The sequence below is a fragment of the Camelus bactrianus genome, chromosome 2 (assembly GCF_048773025.1).
Source record: "Camelus bactrianus isolate YW-2024 breed Bactrian camel chromosome 2, ASM4877302v1, whole genome shotgun sequence".
Classification (NCBI taxonomy): domain Eukaryota; kingdom Metazoa; phylum Chordata; class Mammalia; order Artiodactyla; family Camelidae; genus Camelus; species Camelus bactrianus.
This window is the reverse complement of record NC_133540.1, coordinates 34,928,753-34,953,828: the sequence shown is the minus strand read 5'-3', so window position 1 is coordinate 34,953,828 and position 25,076 is coordinate 34,928,753. Positions and strand designations below refer to the sequence as shown.

The following is a 25,076-nucleotide window of genomic DNA, read 5'->3' as shown; positions in this document are numbered from 1 at the left end:
TTTTTGTCTGTGAGCCCGACTGGGCTTTACACTGAAGTAAGGACCATGTTCAGAGCCTCTTCTGTCACTTGATTGACTATCAGATTCTAGTCAACCTCAAAGATCACCCACTCAAGTGCTATAATTTTACAGATCAGGTATCTGGTCCTGCACATTCAAATATTTATACATAGGTTCGATGGAAAAGATGAAAAGATTCCGGTATAAGTAACTTAATTATTACCAGGTCTCTCAACTTGTTTTAAGAGCAGACAGGACCTAGAGTTTTAGGGCTCGATGCTCTATGTTAGTTGGCAGAAGTGTTGCATCCTGAATGTCTACATTGAAGAAGAGTCTCATTTCCTGAGTATATTTGAATCCATATATAGCAACATAACTGAGAACAGCTCTGAGTGTGGACAGAAGACACCCCCCCCCCCGCCCCGTTCAACTCGTTGGGTTCTAGGGCATCACTTAGCCTTGGTGGGAAATGGGAACCCAGGTGGAAATTGCTGATCACTAACTACAACGGTCCCAGCAGTTCTCTCCTGGTGAGGGGGGTGGTCATTGAGCCCAGAGTCTCCCCGTCACCCTTCTGTTACAGGGAGATGATGAGACAAAGAAGCAGACTGCACTGCAGAAAGGATGGCATGAACAAGAGAAGTCTTTCATTTTAGCTAGTATTGTAAAAGTTTGAATGACTATATTGCTGAAATAAGTAAGTTTCTTCTCATTAAAATTTTCTTTGTGTTTCTGATACCTGTAATAACAATGAAATAAATCCATACACATTGGGAAAAGTACACATAAAAGAGGCATATTCTCTATATAAACACAATTCTTCTCTTAAATTGCCACAGCCAGAGTAATCACATTCTTCAATCCTTCTCTAACCACAGTTCATTACATACGCTAAAAAAGCGTATGCTTTTTCATTATTGCTGTTTATTTATTTATGCACTTGAAAAGGGATAAAAAAACATTTTGAATCTGGGTACTCTCATATCATAGTCTACCTTCTTGCAATTAAAACACCAATTTACTAAAGACACGGCTTGCCTAAAACAGCCATGTTTCCAAAATAGACACTCCATGAAATTTGTTAGTAACAGCTGAACGCTCAGGAACAGAGCAAAGCTTCAATTAAAGGATTATAGTTCCGGAGCTAAAATGGGAGAGACTGTAAGCTTAGGGCCGAAGCTTCCTACTCTACATTCACTGTCTCTGACTTTAGATTGGTTTTAATTATTTTTTTTCCCTTTTCCTTTTCTTTTTGCCTTTCTGCTGTTCAGCAGAATTATAAATTACAGGGAGAAAGAGCAGTCTGATCTTACCAAGGAAGTTGTTTTTTTCAAGTTGCATGTTTCATTTTTGAGTTGGTTCCCAGCCCAGCCTTATTCTAGGCGCGCCATCTGAACCTTCATCACTCCTAGTGACTCACCCAGGTCCAAAGCCTGCAAGAGCAGTACCTGAACGCCTGAATCACCCAGAAACTGGCTTGCTTACGGGAACTCTGTTTTCCCTCATATAAAAATGGGTTTTAGAAATGTTTAGGCAGTAACTAAAGGAAAAAATAAAGGACTTGGACATTGGACTTCACTGCTATTATCATTATTTCCTCTCTCTCTCCTTTAATATCATGTAAATTCCTAAGCATCCCAAAGAATTTCATGAAAATTGGGCACTTAATGGATTTTTTCCAAAGATACTCAAAAGTGACAATTCTCAGAAATCAAGTCTTTTTCCCATCCCTGATATATTAAGAGCAGAAGGAATACATTAACAATCTTGTTCGATTATCATAGATACACTTAACAGCTACTGGAGATGATATTACTTGATAAGATATATCTCAATATATAATTCAGTGCTACTCAGGATTGAAGCAGAATTGCTTCTCAGTTGGAAAAAATATCAAATAGATATTTTTGAACTTCTCAGTAGGTGATAATCCAGTAACTCTGAGAAACAGTTTATAGGCATATGGAACAAATTATTATGGTAATTCCAAAAGGATTATTAATATTTATAGGTCAGTAGTCTTGACCTTTACAAATCTAACCATTCTGCTGAAACTAGAACTTAAAAATAAACTATATGGTTGTAATATTTACCTAAAATTCTTTACATGAATGAGGTAGTAACTTAATAAATTATTTAAATATACCACCAATATTTTTTAGACTGCATATGAGCACGAATAAGAGAGAATATTTTTGCATTACATGGGACTGAGCACACACACACATTCTGTCTCTCTGTTTTACAAATTCGAGGTGGCCACTGGATGGCCAGAAGGAAAGGGAAAAAAGTACATAGTCTTCCTCTGTTTATTTCCATTTTGACCTTACATTTGGAAAAGGTGAAGAATAATTCTGGCCAGTGTTTGTTCAATTCTACAGCCTTGTGGAGCAGACAATATCAATTTCATAGCAACGCCATAACCATTTATTCCCATCACAGCAGGACCGCTTGCCTGATGAAAACATAATTGAAAAAAAGTCCCTCTTATGTGGCACTGTAAACCATCTGCCATATTCAGGTTTTATAATATGTAGCAAACTCAAAAAGGAAAAAGTAGAAACAAGTTTCTAGGAGAATAACATTTAAGAACCACAAAAGATCACCTAATTAAGGAAAGATACACAAAAATAAACAGCAAATGAACATGCAAAAATACCACTGCAAATAATAATGGGTTTTTATTACTTCATACATATTCTTATGTGTGCTTTAATATATTTCCAACCCATCAGAGTGATTTACTTGCTTTTGTTTATTACCAACCATATAGTGCTGAGTGCCAAATGTATTCTAAGTACTTTATAAATATGAAATCACTCAATTTGCGTAACAGCCTTACAAAGTGAGCACTGTTATCACACCTATCTTACAGGTGGAAGAAACTGAACAAAAGAGCCGGGATTGAAACTCAGGCTAGCAGAGGATCTCGCCTCTTACCACTACCCAGTGCTGGACAGAGTCAAAAAAATTTCTCTAAAATATAGATGGACCTGGAGGTTGTCATTCTCAGTGAAATAAGCCAGAAAGAGAAAGAAAAATACCATATGATATCACTTATGTGTGGAATCTAAAAAAAACAAAAAAAGACAAACTTATTTGCAAAGCTGAAACAGACTCAGACGTAGAGAACAAACTTGTGGTTACCAGCGGAGGAAGGGGGTGGGTGGGGATAAATTGAGAGTTAGAGATTTACAGATACTAACCGATACATATAGAATAGATAAACAAGTTCATGCTCTAGAGTGCAGAGAACTATATCTGATATCCTGAGGTAACTTATGGTGAAAAAGAATACGAAAATGAATATATGTATGTTCGTGTATGACTGAAACATTACGCTGTACACCAGAAATTGACACAGCATTGTAAACTGACTAAACTTCAATAAAAATATAAAATAAAATAAAATAAAATAAATAAAATAAAATAAAATAAAATAAAATATAAAATAAAATACAGATAACCCTTAAAAACTGATGATTATATTCTAAGATTAATTTCAAAGTTAGCACTAACACCTACATTCACATTCTGGTATTCTGTAGTTCACGGAGTATGTTTTTTTTCCTGAAAAGTTTTCATATAAAACATAGGTCGACATAAAAGATGAAAGACGCTTTCATTCCATCACTGATGAATACAGTGATTAGATCCACTATATATGTATAATAGATATAGTCAACTACAGGATATTGAGTCTTCCCCCAACTAAAATCAGCTCAAAATATCAAATAAATAAATACATAAATATATATATATAAATATATATATATATATATAGTGGATCTAATCACTGTTTTCGTCATCAGAGAACTTCATATATATACATATATATATATAAAAATACCACTTTTCATACAAAAACATTATGTATATAGAAAATATCTAGGTAAGAAAATAAAATCAACGTTATTTTTCTTCCCACTCCTCCAAAATACGATTTATTATTTTGAGTGAGTAGCTAGGTATAAGAGTCAATTAGATCCTCTTAACCAAAAAAAAAAAAAAAAGTAGGAAAATGTAGGGAACAAAACTAAGAAAAAATAAATTTGTAACTCTCTATAGAGAACTATACTGTATACTAAAGAAATCACATCATTTTTTTTTGGTGTCTGTGTAAGAACAGAAAGAAACTAAATGTCTTCTTTATGTATTTCATTTCATACCAAATAATGAACCAATTTTCAATGACATTAATAATATGTTGTCTTACTAAACAGCCACATCCCAGGAGCCCCGGACTTTTCTCTCCCTCTCTCTTTTTTTAATCCCTGAATACTCATCTGAAAATTAACTCAGAGCCCTTATTACACTTGTTCCTTTCTCCACTGAAAATCTTCAATGCATTATGAAAATTAAATAAATAACATTTTACTGCAAATCGTGTTTTTAATTAGGAAGTAATAGAGGTAACAATTCTAAAAGTACTCTAAGTGGAAGGAAGAGGGATAAAATACAAATTGAAAGTTTGGCGAAAGTAATTTAGAGCTGATTTGAGTTGGGGGAAGACTCAGTGCCCTGCAACTGACTGTAAGTCACATGAAGGCAGACAGGATCTAAGTTGATTTTAAACTTGGTAGGGAACCCAGAAGATGCTCTAGGAATAAGCCATTTTAAACTCCATTTAAAAGAAGAAGAAGGGTATTAGCAATTTTCAAACAATATATATGTTGTTTCAACATTCCTGCATATAAATAAATGCTTTTAAAGACTTCTAATGAACCCTTAATCATAGATTTCACCACCTGTAGCGTACACGCAGCACAGGCAACCTAACTGTTAATGAATTGTACTTCATTCTCTTTTCCTTCCAGGCTTCATTTCTCTTTCCTACATCTCATCACATGCACAACCACCCTTGAAGGAAGACATTTCTCTTCAACCTATGACAACCAAAAATCCCTCATCAGATCTCTCTTATTCTAAAGTCGCACCTTGTAATTACCCTCCTATTTTTAACATGGCTCCCATTAAATTTTTTTTTCTTTTCACCAGCCCTTTCCCACCCACCCAAAGATTTCTGGGAGTCCTCACTCAGTCCTTTGCTGTCTCCCAGAAATGGAAGACTGAAAGGTTGGGTAGAAGGGGAAGGGGAGGAGATGGCGGGGCCCTTGACACGGCCAGTTGGAAACCTATTTTGCATTCAGAAAAGCTTCAATCCACCCTGCTCCCATCTTCCTCATTTTTTCTCTCTTCCTGTTTCTGATTTTTATTTTGACCCTACACCTTTACAACCTGGTTAACCTGAGCACTGTTTGATTTGGTTATGTAAAATAAAATAGCTCACCGTTATTCACATATACCAATTAACAGTAGGCCAATAATGATTATACATAGCCATAAACACCTTTGTTGTGAGTTTTATTTAATAATAACACTCCATTCTCATCAAATGTGCTCAGTCTTTATAAATTCTTGCATATTTAGCATAATTATCTCCTTGTAATAAAAAAAAATCAAAGAAATGTTGTTTCACATCTTTCTAGGGATTCAAAGTATTAGCTCAACAACTGTAAAAGTAAGATAATAGTCACGGAATTAAATAAAGGGGTACTTTGAGGGTTTTGGCAAAGGAATGGCAAAAAGTTACTTCAAACCAGATTATGCCAGAAGTAAAGAGAATACCAATTAGCTAAAGAAAACATAGACCTATATTTCAGCCAAGTGGTACTTTTAATGTTGATAAATATGTGCTTAATAGTGCCTGATATAGAGAAAGCATTCAGTATTTAACTGAATTGAATAATTCAATTGAATTGAATAAGTGAGTGACTGAATGAGTGTAAGTTGCTTTTCTGGTTTATATCAGGACTGTTAAAATAAACTGAGAAATATCTAGCCATTTCCTACATTCTTCAGCTACATATTACTGCTTCATAGCCATCAACACTGAAGATTTCATTTTCTTGGGTGGTCAGTAGTAGGTCCCATTAATTTTACCTTCTCTTTCCAAAGCCCTTCCTTTCTCTGAAGATGGCCTGTCATACTGCCCTGTTGTTGAATTCAATTAGATCTAAAAAGCTCTATGCAACTGGCACATAAAACTATGAAATGCTGCTCAGCAGGTGGAGTTGTAGGGAAATGATGCAATGTCAAGTCTCCTGAGAGGTGCTGGGCACTGGTGCATATGTGGCTCCCGGGCAGGCCTGAGAGCAAAGTACACCTGTGCAGACAAGCTCTGGGGCATCTCCCCTCCTGAGGGTTCCTCCAGGAATAAGTGAGAAGTTATGCTGATGCTGGCGTAGCAATGGCGCTAAACCTCTTAGCAACATTCAGGAGCTGATGGAAAGTTATCAAAATACAACATCGCTTCTCACAACCACAACACTATATTCTGGCAAAAGCATGAGTCAGTGAGAAATCTGTATGTGATTATTATTTACAGAGAAGGACTCTCTCTGCTCCTTGTAGGACAGATAAATAAGCAAGGATTTAGTAATTTGAGGATTCTTTTAAGTATGGAATTTTTTATCCAGGTGAGAATGTTCCAACTCTGCCTCTTGTGAACTTTCTGACCTTCGACCAGATGCTTACACTCCCTGTGCCCGAACCTCTCTTCCCTATTAAACAACGGGAGGGGATAATATTCACTCACCTTCCACGTTTGCGAGTCTCACGGTTGGCACTTAGTCAGTTTTCAGAGAATGACTGGCAAGCGTTAAACAGATACTCAGTAAATGTAAATATATGTGTATATATACACATTCACTTAATATAATTATGTATTATATATCTAGTATATAATATTATGTATGGCATAATATATTATTATATTGTATATTATACATTATATAGTTATTATATATTAGATCACATAATATATAGTTATATAATATGTTCTATATTTATATTATATATGCATCTATTATATGTAATATGTATACACACATATATGTTTATATGTATTTTAAAGAATTACCATGGCAGACAGGGCGGATTGGTCGGTTTGGGCGGGTCACACAAGACGCAGCCCTCCTTCCCCCACAGCTGTCTCTAGTTACTGCAATCCTTACCCAGAAACTCTCAGTTCCTGCAGGAGGAAGGGAAATAGAAATAGCAACCCCACTGCCAAGCTCTTTATCACAGAAAAAAGGGTTGGTAAAGCCAAACAAAACAAAATAAAATAAAACAAAAACATTCTTCTGTCAGCTGGCTCATTCACCCCCTTTTACTGCTCTCTGTATCCGCTCGCTTTCCACAGGCGAGAACTGCATATGTATGTGCTAGTGACTAGAAGTGGGGCGAGGGCCCCATGGGCCTGCCGGCCAAGCGCACATGTGTCCGCCTTAAGAATAATTCATTGTCAGAGTGAAGTGTTATGTGCAACCCACTGAGAGCCCTCGGGGGATGGGGATTCAGAAGTGGCTTCTTCGGTCTATCCGGCAAGTCCTTCTGAGAAGTTCAGCATGGTCTGGGCCCTCGGGACACACACCTGGCCAGCCTCCATTCTCCTTGACAGAAAGCATTCCTCTGGCACCTTCTAGCTTGAATCCTGTGCTACCCAGTTCCTTTGTTCTTTTCACAAACCCTTTCCTCCCTTCCATGCCCAAGGCCCCACATCCATTTATGGCTTGCCTCTGGCAAAAGCGGGCAGCAAGTCTTTACTCCTTAAGATAATAGAGTAGGAAGCGGAGAATTCTGTTCCTGAGGCAAGCTATCACAGTTCTGGCCTGAAAATTCTAAAAATCAATCATACACCTGAATAGAGAAGGGTTATCTCCACCAGCTAAACCTTACTGTGTTGGAAAAAATATCTGTCACCTTCTCACTTTCAAGATCCATTTTCCAAAAACCTCCATCTATTACCTTTGGCTTGACCCATAATAGTCTGGTGTAAAAGATGTGTGTTGGTACAGGGGGTGGACGGGAGGATTTAGCACACCATTATAGACTCCTTGTGCTAAATCACAGGTTGACTAAGTTTAGCTTAAGAATGACCACATAAGATTTCTGAATATTGGCCCTCATACTGGACCAGTGCCATTGCCACCTGTTGCCTTGACTTTAATCTCCTCATCAAATCCATCTTGAATTCCACTGACAATTTGCATTCTCCAACCATCTCGCGTCTCTCCACATATAACTTCCTAGTGAGGCATGTCTATTTATTTGCATAGAATTCTACAATTTGCAAAATACTTTTTATATATATATATATACACACACACACTCTTTTCGTTGATTACTTTAAAAATGCCGATAAGGAAACTGGTATCATCCTCATCTTACAGGTGAAAAGTTCAGAGAGATTAGGAGACACGATTGAGATCATGCACCTGAAAAAGTACCATAGCTAGAATTCTAACCTAGACCATTTAACTCTTGGACCAGTGCTTTCATTCATGCCAAATGCCTTAATATGACATTTAAGATATTACACAATCTGAACTCATCTATTTCCAACACTACAGCCAGCTGTTCATAGCTAACCTTTCTACTCTAGCAAAGCCAGTCTTTGCAAGGTTGCCCAACTTCATCTGGGAAGTTGGTTTCTTCCTACGTATGTGTATTCCCCAACCTGGAATGTTCTTCAGTCTTCTTACTCTCTGTGTTTCCTGACCCAGAATCTATGCTAGCCTTGTGTCTGCTTCCGGATCGGTTCAAATTCCACTCTGTTCCAGCCCTCCCACACTGCCACAGCCTAGCATGGCCTCTCCTCCTTCAAAACCCTGTGCAGTTATTTCCTACCTGTCATGTGGACATTGTGAGCAGACCCTCCTGACATTAAATGCTGTTTCTACAGTAACGCTCAGCCCTACCTGGGCTGGAGAAAGTTACATGAAGCTTAGAGAACGAGTCTCCCCCGAGATACCATGTTCTCCTGTCACCTTCTGCTGCGCTGTCACTGCAGACAGAAAATCACCAATTTATCAACAAAGTACTTTTCAAAATTGTCAGGATTCAATTCAGATACCCTCTCCCCAGTAACGGCTTCCCTGACTCTTGGTCAGAATTTAGGAAGCTTTCTCCTACCCTCACAGTACCCAGCACATCTTCTTACATAGCACTTACTACAACTTTAAATATTTTGTTTGTTTACACAGTGGTCTCCTGCCTTCAGTTCCATAGCTCCCTAGATGCATGGAAAGTGACACTCATTGTGACCCACTATGGCACTGGCTCCTGATAGGCAGACTTCACTCAATGTTATGTAGCTGGATGGATGGAAGGATGAATGAATGAATGAATGGAGATGCTGATTCCGTGCAAGTCAGAACAGTTTCCCTAAATGACAGTACGCTAGCACTGACAGTCTCTGGCTATCCAACTAAAGCCTTGTTAATCCTTTATTTGGCTGAAATAACTTTCAACTCTGATAAGGATCAGAAGAGAAACTTACTGTGGAATATGGTTTCCCTTAGGAAGTGTTAGCCATGTTATTTTGGCTCTCAGTTCAGCTCCAAATCCCATCTGACCCCTGGTGCAGCAGAATCAATCAGAGGCCAAAAAAAAGGAAGAAAAAAAAAAAAAAAAGGAGAAAAGGGAGACGAGGAAGAGCTTCCACTGGACAGAAACAGCAGGTGGACTCACTCAAGGAAATCAAAACAAGAATTATAGCAACTTGAAAAAACTGCAGAGGATTTTGAAAACCTACTCCAGTTTAACAGATAAGACCACTGTGGGTTGTGAGGTGACTAAGATTAATTAACTGAATCAAGGTTTTCTACCAACCATTTACTTTTTCCACCGTACCTCACTGCCTTTCTACTATGTTTCTATTGCTGCTATATTATAAATTTAAAAGTCCTACAATAAAAATAATAATATAAACATGTAATAATATAATAATATAAACAACTCTGAGTCCTATTTCCTCATCAATAAGGTGGAACGATCAGAACAATTAATTCACAGAGGCTTTGTCAGTGTTAAATGCAATAGTATAGAGTGCTTAGAACAGAGACGGCATATTGGAAACATTCAATAAATATTACTATTATTACCAACTATTGTCTGACTCAAACACATGCCTGTTTCAATGAAGATCTTCCTGTAAAGCTGGCATGAAAACAGAAGAAATACAAACATGACATATCCAATGCCATGTCACAGAAATGAAGCTTATGGTAACTACACTCAACCCTCACACCTCCAACCTGTGTTTACCACTGTACCTGCCACTCACCTAGTGACTCAAGTAAGTCAAGATGCTGTATGCAAAATTACATATTGTGTGTGCCCAGGTTACATTTAAGAGTTTGAATCCCTGCTTGTGCCCTTTCACAGATGTTTTAAATCCACTAAGTCGCTAAGTTGTAGTGTGGGAGCTCTAATTTTTTTTTTCTTCTGCCTGGATATCATTTGTGATCTCTCAATAGTTGACATGTAACATAGCTACATTTCTACTCAATATCTAGCTGGGGCTAATTCGTTTGTTCAACAAATATTTATTGAGCTTCTAATATGCACCAGGCACTTACTTGGTGCCGGGAATATACCAGTGAGCAAAGCAGATAAAAACCCCTGACCTGTTGGAACTACATTTTAATAGTATAGAGCAGAAATAAAAGTGGTTAGTCTTTGAAAATGCCGTCTAATAAGCTCAAAGATAAGTTGTCTTTATACTCAAAATGAAGTTTTTTTAAATGAAAAGTTGTCTTTTACCTTGACATTATACAATGGCAAGACTTGGTGTATGACTTTGTACCTTATGACCAATTGTTTTTTCAGATATGTCTTTAATTTCCTCATTTACACAAGGGATACCAAATGAGAGTAATATGTCAAAAGATATAACATGAGGAAATCTATTGGTAACAGGGATAGTAATTAATAGATAACTTAAATCAGAAATACCAAAGCTTTAAAAAGAATGCATAAATCATATCTCCAAGGGAGAGGAATGCACAAAAGTCACTTCTAGGGCCCATTCACCCTATCTCTGCCTCCCTCTTCTTCCTCCCTCAGTCTGGTATCTTAAACTTTTTAAACCAAAAGCAGCACCTGGGGTTAGTGATCACACTCAAGAGTTTGCACTGCAGTGTATCACCTCCTCCCTCCCCACCTGCTACAATAAAAATATCAAATCCAAATCCAGAATTTTTAAATACAAGGAACAATTCAAAAAAAAAAAAAAAAAACAAAGCAAAAAGAACCGTCTGAGCATTAACAGAGTGTTCTGTATTTCCTGTTATAAGGCTCATGCTAGTTGCAAATATTTTATTTAAAAAGAAATAAAGAAACTGGTGATTTGCAATAAGAGTAATCGTGAAGAAAGCCAATGTTTATCAAGTTCAAGGCACTATTCTACTTGACACAAAAGCAAACTCAGCTCTACAAATGTGTATGGATATTATGCCCAATTTACAGATAAGGAAAGCTAGCACTGAACACTAACAAAACTTGCCCAAGTTTTCATGACTGGTAACTGACAGAGCTGGGGCTCTGACAGTCTGCTGCCGACTTTCACGTGCTAAAAATCCTTCTCAAGACAGTCAGCTCCATCTTAACCCATGACTTCATGACCTGCTTTCTGCTCTCTCTTCCCATTTCTGTTTCTTGTAGTAGACAGAAAAACTCTTATAAGACCAGAACTCTGTCATGTGATTGTACATTGCCCAGGGAGATTAAAACAATCTGCCACAAATCACTTTAAATCCTCAAATTTTGCTCTGCTCATGTGTAAAAAGGGGTTTACAAACCTAGCTCTTTTCCTATCATGGGTATTTATGAGATAATCTGATTATACACATGAAAGGGTTTTGTGAACCAAACGCTAAAATATAGAAGAAGTCTCATTTATAAGGGAGTGATAACTTTAATTTTTCCCTTGAATCTCTATTCACAATTGACTTCTACTTTTGCTGGGCACCACCAGCACGATTTCTGAACATTTACTATAACATTTGTCTCATTTGGGCAGCTTATAGGAGTTGATCGTTACATTTTCAGGAATTTTGTGAGCCAGCTATTTAACATAGCCACTATTTTTGTTAAAAGTATATTATGTAAACTTTAATAAATTATATTAGAGACAAAGGTAGAATAACCAAAACTCATTGCTCCTAATTACTGTACAACATTTTACTATTAGTTCTGCTCATATAGACCCACTTATCTGTATGGTAGGAAAACCATTATAACGGCAAGCTACTGAGTGCCTTTTCCCAACTTTGTGTTCAGGGGTCTCATGCTGGTAGCTTGAAACTGACCATGATAAACATATTTTCACCACAGATCTCAGCAAACTCTACAAATCAAGGCTTAACTAGCTGTTTTGTTTGTTATCTAAAGAAAGTGATGGACAATATGTTAATCATGCAGATTAAGCTTCAAAGTCTTTTATAGCATAAAAAATAGTGGTATCATAGATAAATCATAATCATAGATTGGTAGGGGTACAAGAATTAAGCAAGAATCAATGCAAATGTCATTTAGGAATCAATGACTACATGGAATTGAATAAACTGTGTGCCACCTTTATATCTGTAAGATGTATAATAGACTGATGCATTTGTATATATCTATGCATATATGTGTGTACACAATATACACTATATATACACAGACACATGGGTAGGGGGAGGGTAAAGCCATTAGTTACCCTTTTACCAGAACACGACTGTTAAGAAGAAAGAAAAGGACATTAGTGCAGGAAGAGGGAGAGGAAAGCAGAGGGAGAACTGCCACAAAGCATACTAAGTGGCGTGGTGAGGAGTCACCATCCCTCAGTGCCTAAGGGCGTGGAATGGGGTACCTAGTCCAGCCTGAGACAAAAGCATGGCCAGGGAAGACATCCTGGAGGAAGGCCGCTTGACCTCGCTTTGGTGAATGGACTGAAGCTAGCCACGAGAATGTCTGGGGAAAAAAAATGTGAAAAGACACCAAAAAGACATGTGTGGTGCTGTGAAAAACTAAGTTATTCAGAATACCTCTAGGGGAGCACGAACATGAGGCATAGTAAGAATTGCGTCCTTTTCATTTTTCTTCATTGTGACTCGGGGCCACACTTCACTTATCTGATGTGCCCGAGTACATGACCCAGTGACCCAGTGCCTCATCCATCATAGACAGCCAACAAATGCTCTAAGAATTAAACAGCATATATTCAGTAACACTTGGTCAAGTAATAGTAAAACCCAATAATAAGAACTGCATTCAACACTTAGTGTTTATATTTTCTCACACTCTAATTTCTCACTTAAAGGAAAGCAAAGTCATAGGAAAAAGCATGTTGCATGTTGCTTAGCCCTGTTTCTCATTAACGAGAAAGTCCTGCTAGATTTTGAGGGTCTAAGATATAACCTTACAAAAGTGATCATTTGAATTATTTGTCTACGAACTAGCCAACACATGGAATTTAAACAACAACTCGTTTAACTACCTTCTTATAGGAATGCTTGGTTCACCTAATAGTTTTGGTCATCTTAGTTTAATTGTCCAAATTATAGTCAAAGATAGTCAACATTAATATTCTCATAAAGACTTGTTTTTTTTCCCTGCAGGTTGGAATACCAGGGATATGCAAACATTTAGATTTAAAGATGTTGAACATGTACATATTAGAGACATAATAATATAAAAAGGCTCTCTCAGTACTTGGTGGCTCAGACGGGAGGTGAGTTCAGAAGGCAGTTATGGTCTCAAAGCAGCATTTGTTATCTGGGTGAAGCCATGTGTTGTCATGTCATGAAGGATAAATCTACCTCTGAGGAGCAGACTCATAACCACTAAGCTCATGAGACTGGCAAAAATCCAAGTGACAACCTATTCACGTACAACGAGATCTACAGTGAAGGCGTGAGCTGGGGTAATAATGAAAATAGGATTAACCCAATTTTTTCCAGTAAACAAACATCCATGTAAGCTAAATAATATTCAGAATGTTTACTCATTCATTTGTAATGAGAAGTCCCTGCCATATGAACTAGAATCCATAACTTTGGTTTGACCAGTGAATTATTTCCCTGTAGAGGGGTCTATCTGGGAAATCAAGCACATTAATTACCTACTGCTGTGTAACAATATTACCACAAACTTAGCAACTATAAAAAAAAAAAAAAAGGGCATTTATTACCTCATAGTTTCAAAGGGCCAGGAATTCTAACACATCAGAGCTGAGTCCTCTGTTCAGAGTCTCACAAGTTTGCAACCAAGGTGTTGGCCAGAGCCATGGTCTCAACCAAGGCTTTACTGGGGAGAATTTCCTCCCAAGCTCACTTAGGTGTTGGCAGAATTCAGTTTCTTGTGAAATTGAGTGCTTCCACTGAGGAGTGAGGGCTTCACTGTCTTGTTTGGGGTTGGCCAGAGGCTGCCCTCAGCTCTTAGAGGTCACCTGCAGGTCCTGGTCACTTGGGGCTCCTCAACATGGCCATGTACTTTCTCAAAGCCAGCAAAGGAGGCTCCAGCAAGAGGGATGCTAAAGTCTCATGGAACCAAAACATATAATGTTACATAGCATGTTATATACATGTAATCATGTACAGCCTGTCACCTCTGTCACATTCTATTGGTTAGAAAAATACAGCAGGTCATGCTCAAACTCTAGGCAAGGAGATTTCACAACGGTGTGAACACCAGTGAGTGGGGATTGAAAGGGCCGCCTTAAATGTCTGTCTGCTAATGTTTGTTTTATGAATGACCCAAGAATCCAACATGCGACAATATCAGGCCAGGACAGACCAATGAATCTACCTCGTTTCCAGCCCAGAAAGTCTTGCCAGCAAGATAGGACACACAGAATCCACATGCTCTTCTTCCCTGAGCAATACTTAAACAGCTGATGACAAGGTTTGCCTTGTGACCATCTTATCTCTGCCACTGGGGATGTCCCACTTTCCTCTAATTCTTAGATGCTGTATTCGTTTGTCAAGGCTGCCTCACAAAATCTCATAGACTCGGAGACTTAAGAGAACTTTATTTTCTCACAGCTCTGGGGGCGGGAAGTCCAACAGCAGGGCATCGGCAGGTTTGGTTTCTCAGAACCTACGACGGCCTTTCTCCTTGGTTTGCACCAAGAGGAGCCACCTCCTCCCTGTCTTCCCACGTGGTCTTTCCTCTGGGTACATGCATTCCTGGAGTCTCTTCGTGTGTCCAAATTTTCTCTTCTTACAAGGGCTACTGTCAGATTGGATTAGGGCCTCATTTTTAACCATCACCTCTTTAAAAGCCCTATCTCCAAACACAGCCACATTGTGAGGTACTGGGGCTAAGGCTTTAACGTATGAATTCTGGGGAGCACAATGCAGGCAGCAACTGAGTCCATCCTTAGAAATGTTGCAACATTAATCAACTTATAGTCGTATCTCACTTGTTTGCAGACTCTTTAAAGTGATTTACCCATCCTGACTGTGATCCATTCCACTCTCATGTGGAATTTTAACCCTCAGAGGGAAAGTACATTCCTCTTAACTGTAAGTTCCCAGGGACTCACCACTATGGACCTCAATAACTGAAAAGTTACAGCAGTGTGGTCAAGAAAGCAGGCGCAGGCGAAGGGCCTGTGTGTGCATACTTGGTTTCCAACCCCATGTCTGCCACTTACTAGCTGGTAAGTTAACCAAGATCCAACTTTCCAACTTCACAAGCAACAGGAGGTTTCTGTATTTGCAAGTCATTGTAAAGACTACGTGAGTTAAATAATGTAAAGCACTCGGCATCTGGCACATAGTCTGTGTTCAGCAAATATTAGTCATCTTAACATAAAATAAGCCCAACAAACAAATTTCTCTCTTTATGTTCCTTCTTGTATTAAACCTGCATCTGAAGATAACTCTAACAGAAAGTTTTTTTTCTTAATTAGGGGTTTCTAATTAAGAGATCTAGTTAATTTGGGGAAGACTCAGCCTTAAAGACTTCATGGGATGATAGACACGCTTAAAATCCAGGTGTTAATTCTGTCAAGAAAAAAATATCCTGACTCAGGTGACAAAGAACTTTTTTATGTAGTTCATTTTTATCTTCAAATATTAAAAGAAGACAAAAACATGTATGAAATACTCAATTTTCTCTCTTTAGTTCGCCTCTCCCAACAACAACAAAAAGAGTGCCTGAAACATTTTGGCAGGCTCAGAGAAGGCAGAATCTGTTTCATTTTATGGGATAAAGTTAAACCAGAGAGAGAGAGAGATACATTAAATAAATTGGGTCAAAAGTATTAATCTACCCCTCACGTAATTTCAATTTCTGGGGCAGATTAGAAGGTGCTGCTTCATAGTTCAGCAGGTCTGAATTGACCCATTGTTACGTGGAATTTGATGTTATTATAGGGCATCTAGCCCAGGCTTGGGACTTCCCTTACTTGTACAATATGTGTAAGATTCACCCTTGGATCAAAAAGTAATTCTGGACTCCTTCCTCTCATTTCATCACTGTGAGATTTTTGGAAGAAATACATCTGAAATAAGTGCAGAATGCGGGCTGGAAGGGGCGGACAGTGGCATGTCTCATCATTATCTTGGGTGTGAAGAACAGGACCAAAGAAAAGAGAGCAGAGAAAAACCTATCAGGTTTAGAAAAATACACTTTTGTTTGCTCTTTGAAGAGAGGATATGAAATCTGGAAGGACAAAAAGGACACATTTTATACTCCTCAAAGTTTCAGGGACTTTTTGCCGCAAGCCTGAGACTGCACAAAGAAAAACACTCACTCATTTCTACACAGCAGTTATCTCTCAGATCCAGCTTCCCAAGTTCTGCTGGCAATCAAGGGCAAGCAAACAGACTCCCCAAGGTACTGTCAGATTAACAGGCTACTGATGGACATGCTGTCTTTCAAATCATCTTCAGGTCAGCAGACAATTCTCCATGAACTCTGGGTTACCAAGAAATAGACAGGTATTCCATTCTTCCCCTAATAATTATTTCCAATAATTCATCTTCCTTCAGATTGTGATGGTCTGGAAAAGAGACTGCTACAATTTTTCTAAACTGGGCGTCAGCACAAGCACACTGTTCCTTGTATGAGATTATCCCAGAATCCCGCAGTGATATGTGACTTCTGTACCAGCTGATCCTGAATCTACACGAATGGAGGACGGGACAGCAGGTGCTACGGAAAAATTACTAGAGGTAAGGCTGGCAAGAGTGAAGCTCACCACCTTCTGCAATTGTGTTAAAATAAAAGAACAGTAATCACATCAAGGAAAAGCCTACTTTAAAAAATAAAAAAGAGAAGCTGCCACTGTGCATGGTGGGAGCCAGCAGCCGCCGCATTAGCAGCAATTTGGCGAGCACGTGCCGTATGCGCTGCCTCTCTTCCCAAACATGTTACGCCTGCTGCTGCCAGTGTGCCCTTGCTGTAAAGGCCCTAGCGGTCTTGGAGCGCCTTCGCCAGTCACTTCCCTAACTGCTAAAACACAGAATCATCACATGGGGAAGAAAATACATCTACTCATGGATGGCTACACGTGGTGCAAAAGAAGATGTTACAAAATCATAAATTAGTTTTTAAAGGCCCAAGACTGGACCTAGAATTTGGACTGGATCCTGCAGTTATTAAAGCCGTCAAATGAGACCACAAAAAGTATATAAGAGAAGAGGGCACAGGACTTTCATGCGCTGACCTAGGTCTGTTCAAGTGGGCGGCAAGAAACCCAGGTGACCAGAGGTCTGTGAAACCTGTAGTTTGTTCACACGACATTTTGCCATGTGGGTAGGAGAAACTGGGCAGAGAAGATGCAAATTAACATTTATGTCACCTGGCACTAGAGATGTTCCAGAAAGAACAAGAATAACTCATAAAGGGGACAGTGATAGTTATTAATAGTAGCATCATCTATCTATAAAGAATATGATCCAACAAAAAAGAAGGAATTTTTGTAAAAGCCTTTTTGACAGACAGTGTGGTGAGTATAAAATAAATATCTTCATAAAATGGGCCTGGGCAGAGCCACCTGCGGGAGGCACAGTGTAACCTCCCTCTCTGGCGTTTTTCCACACTTGTTAAACTGTAACAGCTGAGTAAAAATCAGGGGAAAAAAATCAACTTCCCCAATAAGTTCCCTATAAAACCAAAATGAGTAACAGTCCACATGATCATGTGAGAACGCATGAAGCGCTCAGCAGTTCACTGTCCATTTTGCTACTGATGTTTAAAGTACAATTTCTCCTAACCAGAGATTAATTACCATTTCTATCGGGTTATATACCTAGAACACAGAGAATGAACTGCTGAGATCAAGTCTCACTTTTACTAGCTTATGAGCTGTGTGACCTCAATCTGAACTTCGCTAAGTCTCATTTTCTTTATCTGAAAACCAGATATAAGAATAATATTGTGCCTCTTACCTCCAAGGATCGAATTAAATTAATCTGTATCTCCAGCTAACCTTGCCATTTTTTTTTTGCTCCGAATGGGGTCATATTTATTTTTAGCCCAAAATTACCATGATTCTGAGACTCTACCTGCCTGCGCAAGAAGTCAGCCCCTCTCAAAGATTCTGTCAGGTATGTTTGAGAGTCTAGAGAATGGACTTAAGCAACTGCAGCCATTCTCCCTGTCCTCTCCTGCTCCCACCTACCACTCCTGCTGCCCAAATCCTGCTGGGAGAGGGGAAACTTACCGCCACCTTGCAGAACAAGGCAGTTGTGAGAACACTTTTGTATTGTGCCAAGTCAGCTGCCAACTGATGCTTGTGAAACTGCTCGTCTTCAGTTTGCTAAAGCAGTGCCTGATTCCTTGTGGAGCCAGGAAACAGGGTCGTCTTCCCAACTCTGTGATGGTCTTTATACCTGGGCGGTGAACAGCCCCACCAGGGCTGCCTCCTTCTGGAATCTCAGTCTCCTGCGCCTTCCCCCTCCTTCCATAATGTATCACCCAGTCCATGGAATTCAACAAGAAAAGAGATCCCTTGTCACTCCTTCCAACCGTCTGTCTCCTCCCATCCCTCACCTCAAACAAAACCTCTGTAAAGGCTTTCCAGTTTCCAGACACAAAGCCCTGAGCAAGTAAACGAATGCAAACAAATACTGGTGATAAGTGCAAAGTGGGTGGGATACACAAACAGCACGTGAGACTCAGCTCAGTCAGCCAAGGTATCTGTTTGTGTGTGGATGCATTCTTATATCCAACACATATCTCATTGAACAAGTTTACCAAAGTAGCTAGATTTGTAGGGAGAAATCAAGAAATGATAGTATTTGTTTCATAGAACAGCTTTCAAATTCACTTTTTTGGATAACCTTTCTTCCCCTGAATACTATCTCAGAAAGGCCCCCGAGTCTTCGCTGGTTGTTTTCAAGTATTGACAGTTGCATTATCAGATATTAAACACTCCTATTCCAATCAAAACCAAAACCTTAATCTCTTGGTGGACTTAAAGCCTCTCTGCATCCCCCAGCTGTCGGCTCAGCCTTAGAAACCTGCCATGTGCTCGGTCCTTTGCCCTCCTTGTTCTAGACTCTCCGTACTCTCCTCTTCTGACAGGGAGAGAGGAGGAAGGAAAACAAAACAAGAGCCTCATTTTGTTTACAGAAAGCTTTTCAGAGATAAACTATTTATTTTGAAGTGTTAGATACACAAACAAATTGCTAAGATAACAGAGTTCCCACACACCCCATCCCCAGTTTCCACTCTGATTAACATCTTACATTAGTGTGGAACATTTGTTAGCATTAATGAACCAATATTGATCCATTATTAGTACCTGAAGTGTGTGCTTTATTCAGACTTCCTCAGTCTTTACCCAGTGTCTCTTTTCTACTCCAGAATCCCATCCAGTATACTCTGTTACATTTAGGTATCACATCTCCTTAGATTCCTCTAGCCTAAGACACTGTCTCAGACCTTTCCAGTTTTGAGTGACTTGTTTGGCGGAAGACTGGTCAGCTGCTTTGTAAGGCATCTCTCAGCTGGGATTTGTCTGGTGTTTTCAGCCTGATTAGACTGGGATTGGGAGAAAGCCCACAGAGGTGATGTGTCATTTTCATCACATCACATCAAGGATACACATGATCAGCATGACTGGTTACTGCTGACGTCGACCTTGATCACCTGGAGAAGGCTCCTTTTGGTCAGGTTTCTCCACTGCAAAGTTACCCTTCTTTCCCCCTTTCCATACCGCAGTTTTTGGAAGAAAGTCACTACGTGTAGACCACATTCTAGGAGTGAGGGTTGTACTTCACCTCCTTGAAAGCCAAGTATCTACATAAATTATTTGCAAGTCTTCCACATAGGAGATCTATCTGTTCTCCCCCATCTATTTATTTATTCAATGACTTCTTTTTGTCTATATAGACTCATGGGTACTTACTTCATACTGTGAGTTACAATCCAATACTACTTTAATGTGTTGTTCAAGTGATTCCAGCTCCGGCCACCGAGAGTCCTTTTAGTTGGCTCCTGTGTCCCTTTGCCATATCTCCAAAATTGTGTGTGTTGGGAGGGAGGAGCAGGATGTTGGGAGGGAGGAGCAGGGTGTTGTGAGTTACTATTAGCACTTCCTTACTTTCTGGCAGTAAAACACATTCCAGGGCCATTTTATGTATTCACTGTATCAGCCCTGGGCCAACCTTTTCTCCAAAGAGCCTTGGTTCCTTTCATTGAAGAACTGTATTAGAAACCAAGATCTTTTGGTTTGTTTTGCTTCATTCTTTTTCATAGCTACACAGCTTCTGCTTTATGGCTATACCATAATAATAAATTTAACTAGTCACTGATGGGAGTACATATAAGATTTCACCAATCAGAATCTGCATCACAGTTCTAATCCATAACATAAGGAGACACATAGAACAACCCCACGAAATTCAAGCACTGTGAACAATGTTGAAATATAAAGCAAATGCCAGTGTTTGCTCTGACAAGGAAGTAACACTGCACTCGATGTTTCCCAGGAGAATAGATCTCTTTCCTTCTGTTGGATTATGTCATGAGGTAAATTTTTAGAAGTGTGTTCACTGGGACGAAGTGAAGAACATTTTTACAGTGCCTGCTATGCACTGCCATTTTGCATTTTTAAAAAGTTTGGATCAATATCCAATGCCAACAACAATAAAATAATAGCTAATTTTTTTCAAATGTTTATTTTATACCTGTTACTGTTATAAGCACCTTATCTCTATTAACTCATTTGTCTCACAAAAACCCTGAAAGGTTTGGATACTATTATTATCATCAACCCCATTTCATCAGATGAGAAAACTGAGAAATAAAGAAAAAGTGATTTGCTTAAAGTTACATGATGTTTAACAGGCAGAGCTGAATTTGAATCCAGTCTGACTTCAGAACAGTACATTTCATTGTCACCTCACATTGACTAATTACATATATCAAATTTTTAGATACTAGAATTCTGGCAAGAATTCTAAAAAAAAGGGATGTATTAATAGCATAAAATACTTTAAGACTGCTATGTTTTGATTTCTTTGACTTAGCTACAATGACTTTCCCATATTTCCACTGCTGTTGTCATTATTCTGCTTTATTTGTATTTTTCTTTACGTAAAATGCCTGTCTAAGGATGTCTGCAATAATTAGTTGAAATTACATCTGAAGTTGGTGTATGTGAGGTGACACAGTACCTAATTTTTAGTAACAGGGAAGTAGATATTGAGTCTTTATTCTCTTGGTGGTATCTCCTCTCTCTGCCTGTTCCTTTCCGATTCTTGCTCTCAGATGAAGTAGCCTCTGGCAGCTCCATTCAACAGTCTCACTCAAGAGACATCTCCTTGCTAACAGTTTCTACAGCTACAAACTAATATATGAAGGACAGAAGTCCCCAGGATGGGAACGTTTTCTAATTTTCCTCCTCCAGATAACACTCTTCCTGCAAAGTGTCCACTCAAGTGATTTTTACTATAGCGCGATGGAATCTCAAGGTACAAAATGTATATGGTCAAACTATACTTAAGCTAATGTAAAATTTATTAATCAAAGCTGGACATTTTGAGAGGCAAAGGGGAAGCTCTTTTTTATTTTTACTCTGGTTAGCAGATATAAACAAAACTGTCTTGAACAAACCAGGACGTTTAGTCATCCTGTCCATGGTAAACAATTTGCCTGCTGATATACAGGTTGATTAGACGCACATCAGAGGGTGCTCTTTGCTTTCACTCTTAACATGAGCAGTATCCCCTCAACGGGTCACAGAGCATCACTTTCCTTGTGGTAAATCCACCTTCTTATGAAATGCTGAGATAGGCTCTTTTTAAAAATCTTTCCAAAAATGGCCACAAGAATGGCTTCCATGATCATTGGCCATGTGATTCTGCCACGTATTCCACTAAGAGACAGGATTTATTTTCCTTCACCCTGAATTTGAACTGATCTTGTGATTTGCCTTGACCAATAATAACACGTGGAGGAAATGATGTTAAGTGTTGTCTAGGGCCCAGACCACCAGAGCCTTGGCCACTTTCTCCTTTGCCCTTTAGGAATCATGCCCCGAGACCACCTTCACGTGAAGAAGCCCAGGACGAAGGTGTCAACAGTGGGGTCTATCCCCCCAGCAGAGGCTAACCATCCCCCCTCCCTTGACCTACACCCTGAATGACCGGGCCCAGGAAAGACGGGCAGAAACACCATCCAGGCAATCCACAGAACTGTGAGAAACAACAAATCACATTTTGTTTTAAGCCAGTAAATCTGGGGTTGGTCTCTTACACAACAAATGAAAACCGCAACAAGTGCTGAAAATAAATTCTCTCTTCCTCCATAGTTCTTCAGACACTCGTAGTTTAATAACTACAATAAAGCCAGTTGGGATTTATCCAAGCCACCAAGTTTCAAAGACTGTGCAGGTTTTAAAATCACCACGATCTTCAGCACATGGCCTCTCTGCCACCAGCTAAAGCAGCAAGCTTGCCCCTGCAGCTCTTCGGTGTAAAGCGGAAACCAATAAAGTAGGGACTGAGTTTGTACCGTATCTCATATCCCTGCAGGCTTCACACCGCACAGATTAAAGGGCATTATTTTCTGCTTTTTGTTCCGGCCTCCAAAATTAATGTCACCTCAGTTACCTTCAAACAAGCAACACCTTTTCCTGCTGGGCTCCAAAGCCACTGTTCATTCATTAAAAGTTTCCATTATTGGAAACCAAGTGTTGAGTTAGAGGAAATACATCATGTCATCAGCCCTCATAATATCACCGTGTACCAGACACCAGAGAGAGTAAATTCATTGCCCTGGTTTTCCCAAATAGATCGGGACTCACTCCAATTCAAGGACTATTTATACCAGAACTTGTGGAATCTCCTAATGATTTGTATCTTCCTGAATGTCCAAATTAAGAGAGATCTGATTTCTTGAAAAGACCTTCCCATATGCCCTGCAGATTCTATGATTCTGCACGGGGAAAACTCTGTCAGTCAATGATGCAGACATGTAGTGGGGTCAGGGCTTTGAGGAGGCTACAGCTGGTTCTTAAACATTTCACAGGCACTTTCATAGGCTTTTCAGACAATGTCAGAAGAAAGAATAATTGAGATGAACGTACACATTTAGATGACAGAGAACCTAGGTAGTTTTTCACTTGAATGATTCCTCAAGCCACTCAGAAGCCCCCTTTATCCTAAACAAAATCATTCCCCCTAAGATAGAATTAAATTCTGGAAGGTAACTGCCAGCAGGTTTCAAAAGCAGACTTGTTCATACACAAATCCTTTTACCTGCAAGCATCTTTCCTTTGGGGAAACTCAGTGAATATTATGATAAGTGTCATTTAAAAATTAGTCATTAACAAATTGTATTCACTGTGGTAAAATATCTACTGTCTGTCTCTAAGGCTCCTGAGCCCTTTTCTGGAACACCAGGAGCTGTAACAGGCAAGAGCAATTAAAGTACCACCAAGCGAGGTGCTGACTCCCTTTCACAGAGTCTGTAGGTTGAAAAACAAGTACCCTAACTCCATAGTAAATTTGTTCTGGAAATAACCATTACTCTATTAAAAAAAAAAAAAAAAAAAAGACTGAGACAAACTTCCTGCATCAAGAAGAGCTATACAATTTAAAAACATCAGATTAAGACACAGCTGTTCAAATACATATTTTCAAATATTTTGGATCTTAAGACTGTTTGCCTAAAGGAATTTTTCAATCTTTTTCACATGCAACATTCTAGCCTTGAAAGTGCTAAAATTCCATGAGGAAGCTGCTGGCAATATTTCTGTTTCATTAGAGAAAGAATGTTGAAATCAGTTTACTCTGAACTCAGATCAAATTATAAAATGAGAAGCCCTGAAATAGACAGTTTCAACTATCTGTGGTACAAGTATAAGTCTTTTAAGTGAAAATCAGAGGCAAATGCTTTAAAACACAAAGAAAAAGATGACTAAAAATTTTTTTAAATTCTAATCTTTTCTTCTTATTATAAGAGACTGTACTATCAGTGTAAAAGAATTGGGAAATCTAAAAATATAAACAAAAAATAAAAAAATAAAATCTATATAACATAGTAACAAGATTACTAACAAATGTTATATTTTGTAATATTCTTTTCCTTCTTACACATATGGTATTATAATAAAAATATAGTATTATATCCTGATTTTTTTACTTGACATTTTGGCATGAGTATATCCCCATGCCCTTCAATAAGAATAAAAAATAAAAAAAACAAAAGGGAAAAACACAACCTTTAATACTGTACAAATTCCACCTTGTAGATTTCCAACAGTTCATTTCATCATTCCCTTTCCTTGTTGGATATTTTGGAAATACATAAAAAGCAGATAAGCACTTTATTTAAAAATAAAACTAGCCATAAAATTGAGTCTATGTAAATAAATAAATAAACTATACTAAAGGCTACAGTGGTAGCTTTTTTATTACTGTGCACTCTGAACACTCTCTATTTGGTTAAACTAATACAAAGCTTTTATAAATTGTCATGTGTGTGTTTATATGTCTATGATGTAGCTTCACATTTTCAAAGTGTTTCAGTCCTAGCTGACATAAAGCCTGGCACCAGCATTGGTCTGGTATTGAAATCTCTTGATCTCTAGAGAATGTACATCAGATTCTGGTCTGCCAATCTGATCCAAAATAAAAACTAGCAAACTCTGAAGTTGTTTTTTTTCCGATGTCTCTATACAAAACATGCACCCTAATGTTCATAGCAGCACTATACACAATACCCAAGACGTGAAAACAATCTCAGTGTCCATCGACAGATGACTGGATTGTAGGCCCCTGACT

The 25,076-nt window shown here is 38.7% G+C and overlaps 1 protein-coding gene across 9 annotated transcripts in view; it reads right to left on the bottom strand.

Annotated features, from left to right (window-relative positions):
- Positions 1 to 25,076, bottom strand: part of INPP4B (inositol polyphosphate-4-phosphatase type II B) — a 687,800-nt gene that overhangs the window by 471,821 nt on the left and 190,903 nt on the right. The gene's annotated exons all lie outside the window — the stretch shown is intronic.